Genomic DNA, 4,971 nt, shown 5'->3' on the forward strand with positions numbered 1-4,971 from the left:
TCGAATTTTCCTGGGAAAATCAGAGAACGTTTGGGAAAACATTATTATAATATATGAATGTACAAATAAATAAAAGGCTTTCTCTGAAAGTGGCTCATTGACGGCACATCGACGCACGCACACTGGTGAAAAACCGTACGCATGCGATGTATGCGACAAGTCGTTCTCTGTAAGTAACAGTTTAATGGCACATCGACGAAAGCACACTGGCGAAAAACTGTATGCATGTGACGTATGCGAAATGTCTTTCTCTGTAAGTAACAGTTTAACGGCACATCGACGAACGCACACTGGTGAAAAACCGTAAACTGTGATGAATGCGATGCGACAAGTCATTCGGTGAAAGTGGCAATTTGAATAAACATCGATGAACGCACACTGGCGAAAAACCGTACCTACACGTCATGTGATGTATGCGACGAGTCGTTCTCTGAAATAGCAATTTGACGGTTCACAAGCGGACACACACGGAACACTAATCTGATTGATCAAAAGTCCAAGAGAAATATTTAAATATGATAAACCATGATTACATATTATTATGGTAGAACTGTTAAAGTGTTTATTCTGTCTTATTTTTTTCTTTAAACTAATTTGCTAATTTGTCATATCATACATAAATGCTACATTTAGTATGGTTTTCAATGTTTTAAAAAATCAAATTTTTTTTTAATTTTCCATTTAAAATATAGAATTTTAACAATGTCTATTATCGATTTCAAAATTATTTGGTAGCTCATATCCACCAAGGAACACCTTATTCGAACGAGTCAAAGTGTTTTAAAAATAAATATTGATTATTGTTGTGGTTGTTGTTAGGTAAATATTATTGTTTCAAAAATTATCCTTAATCATAAATTTGTGCTCATTGATATTAATATGGATTAGCAATATTATTTTTACGTTCTTTAAAAATACATATTTTCTTTAAGTAGTGGGACAGTTTGACCATTCGTTAAACTTGAACTCGTAGGAAATCAATTGTAAAAGCGAATTGCGCGCTAACGTTAATGATGTTTCGACATTTTTACAGGGATACAATAATAATATTTTAATACAACACAGACACACACTCAAACATACCCACACGCAAATACACAACGCAATTATGTGATCCATGTTTCACAGCAGAAACATTTAAAATGCATACCTATATATAGGTATACTTATATGTCGTGCCTGGACGCGTACTTTTTTTAATATAATATTTGGCTTGGAATAATTCCAATTGAAAATCTATACTTTTATGATGATGAAGTGTTGATTCTCGTGCTTACAAGACGTGCACCTATAATATTATGGTGTCGATGGAAGACGAAAAAGTGCATGTACTATAGTGTGCGTCCAATTCTTGAGACCTGCAAGGACACACGAAACAATTAAATTAATCTTCCTCGTACGTATATTCACTGCTGTGACATCAAAATAAGCTTTTTATCGATGACCCCGCCGAAAAGCGCTCTCCCCCGAATCTCGAACTCGAATAAAATCGTCCACTACTGCGTCGAATATATCAATGATAATTATACATTACTACCTATATTTTAACCGGAAACGTATGAATAATATTTTGTGCGCGTCCGCAGGTTGTACGGCATAAGGCGTTGCTGGTCGTCGGAGCTGGTGATGCGCGCCCGGGACACGGGTGTTCCACGTGCCGTGTCTCAGTTGCACCGTGTGTGCTTGGCGGTGCTGACCAAGGGCGATCAGTTCGGCATGCGCGACGGCACGATGTTTTGCCAGCACCATTACCAGCAGTTCGGGCCGTCGCAAGCCCAGCAAAAGCTACAGTTAGTCGCCGCTGCAGAGGACCATCCTTCCGCCGTCGATGACGCCTGTCCAGTCGCCGTACCAGTCGTCTCAGGGCGCTCGAGTCGCCCACGCCCGGCGCCCACCCAACCCGGCAGGAGGGCCGTCCCAGGATAAGCGCAAACCCAAAGACTTGGACCCCTTGAACCGTCAATATGAGTGAGTTGTATATGGATAGTAACGAATTATAAAATCATTGACGGATCTATAGAATTTTTTTTGGAGGAGGGGCCCATTGTCTTTTTCCAAGTCTTACGACATAAATATTTAAAAACAGCCCAATTTATTAACCTAGGCAAATGGTGGGCGGACTTCTCTGCCCCTCCTACCCTTAAATCCACCACTGTATACAATGTTATATATAGTTAGGTATATCCAGGGCCGGAGTTATACAATTTTGTCGGAGGGGGTGTGAGATCAAGTACCTATTGCCGACTGAAGTTTAATTTATGCTGACTCATAATTTCTAAAAAAAAACTACGTGAAGCATAAAAATTCCTGGTTTTTCTGTGTTAAGGTGAAGTAAAATAGTTAAAACAAAAACAAAATATGGAACTAAAACATTTTAAACCATTTTATGCATAGTTGAAATATTTGTTACTTGTATTTCATACAGATGTAAAGATTCAAGGCTGTCGGAACTATTTTAAGATCTAAAAAATAAGTCGTGTATGAATAAATCAATCAGTATTTGTCAATAACTCAAAAAATTAAGTAAATATGAAGAATTTTTTTAATTTAGCAGACGGCAGATGGCAGTACATCATAATTAACAAAAATATTACCAGATTACCTGAAGTATAAAATATGAATATTGTATTTCACATTTATTTATTATGTGTTATAAACAAATTTAATAATTAATATTTTGTATAAAAAATGTTTATTACACTGCCATGTTACATGTGTAATTACTTATTAATTAATTAACTTATCATAAATTGAAAATGTAAAAGCTAATAAAATAAAAAACATTCATAACAATTACACATTCCACACAATGCCACATTCCATGCATTCGAGTTTAATTTGTTTCCGTTTAGAAGAATACATTTTTAAAAAAAATTTAAAAAATTCAGCCCGTTTAGGTACAAAAATTACAATTAGATTTACACATTAGTACATTACACTTATTTTGATGGTTTTAATCAAATCAATACATCGTCAAATAGTCGAATCATCGAATTGATAACAATATTTAATAAAATAGTATGTAATTCTATAATTAGATTTTTATTTTCCTGTACGGCCTTCTTGTGATATAAACCACCAATCACCAATCATTGTAATAATACAAAAATATTATATACAAGTACTTGAGATAGGGATTGCCGAATGCCGATTATCGATGGCAATGATATGCCGACGGACTTAACGTTGTACAACGTACAAAAACAAATATATATTAATATATTATAGTATTATAATACGGGTCCTTACTCCTACAATATCTGTCAGCAGTATTTAGATTTCTAAATCGATAAGTTCTCAACTGCCGACTGCCGGGACCCGTTCCTATATTAAATATATTTTTTTTTTTTCAAAAAGTATAATTTCCAACGGACAACGGCTCCCTGAAATTGCCGACTGATAATTACAAAAAATTCAACAGGGGGGGGTGTGACGACCCACCATACCCCCATTGCCGCCGGTCATAGGTATATCTATAATGTGAGTCGTTATCCGGGCAAAAGTTTAATTCGCGCTTTTCGCTTTTCAAAATACAGGAAATGACGAAATGTATTCTATATATTGTTATAGCCTCTTTAAATTCGCATTAGGTTTTTATAATAGGTACATACTATATATTATTATATATAGTTACTATTTAGTCATGTTACGAACCCGAATTTTTGAGAATAAATCCAATTCTAAAATTCAATGAACTCGACTCGAACCGAATATGCAATTTACTATACCTCACCCAAACAATTACCGATTTGTTTTTGTATATTCCTTTTTCGAATATAGTAATGTAAAATATAAAATGCTTATTACTTTCTATAGTAAATTTAGATATTTGAAAATATTTAAGTACAAAATCAATTTGGCATTAGCGTACTTCAGAATAAACCCTATACTGCCTACTTATACTTCTTTTCGAAATTCTGCCTAGGATATACGATATCGAGATATTATAATATAAGAATACATTATTTTAGGAGAGTGTGGTGTTTTGGTCAAATGACAAGGTCGTCCGAATTTTTTGTTACAATTTGATGCATTTTATCGCTGGGACGTAATTATTATAGTATATGCTTAAGTTAAGAGTATTATTTCCACCATAAATCTCTGTACAGGGTTTCATCGTTATTTGTTTTTGAACATACGATCCTATAACTATTATCCGATCATTTAAATTCATCTCTATTGCAGGTTTCGTATTTAATGCATTTTAGATTACCGTGAAATGTATAGTATAAAAACAAATCCGTCGGAAATGAAATTAATGTATAACTGCAGATAAACGATAACGGATTTATAATATTTTAATCGTGCATATAGCGTAAGTCATCGATTATAATATATACACAATAAACATAATATACCTTTGTAAGCGTGTAATGGTAATACGTTAGGAGTCATTATGGGTTCTATTACTATTTAATATATCATATAATAATAATAATATTTGTATACAATATATTATAGCGTTTATATATTGTATTCCGACAAAATCGATTATTTTTATAAACTCTATAAAAACGAAGAGAGATTAATTATCATTACTAATATTTGACTAAAAATCTGTCAGATTCACACGAAGTAGCCCGTGAGAATGTACACCGACTATGAGTAAAAAACGATATAAAATAACTATACCTACGCATGAACATTCATGTACTACACCTATATACAGTTTTTCCACGTGCGTATTTCACAATGATTGGCAGAAAAAAACATACATCGAAAACGCTAATCAAAGACCCAAGTGGAGACGGCGTAAAAAATAAAATAATAAAAAGGTGCGCGGGTTTTATACATTACACATAATAGGTATATAAATATTATAGATCGTTATAATAACTATTACATTGTGAGCATGTCGTGAGTGTGGGTTGTGAATTGAATGCACTAAAAATTGCCAAAAATATGCTTTAAACCCTCCAAAATACGCGAAATCGTACACAAGTCCTATAAAATTATGTCATGTTAAATTTG

This window comes from Acyrthosiphon pisum, chromosome X, assembly GCF_005508785.2.
Source record: "Acyrthosiphon pisum isolate AL4f chromosome X, pea_aphid_22Mar2018_4r6ur, whole genome shotgun sequence".
NCBI lineage: Eukaryota > Metazoa > Arthropoda > Insecta > Hemiptera > Aphididae > Acyrthosiphon > Acyrthosiphon pisum.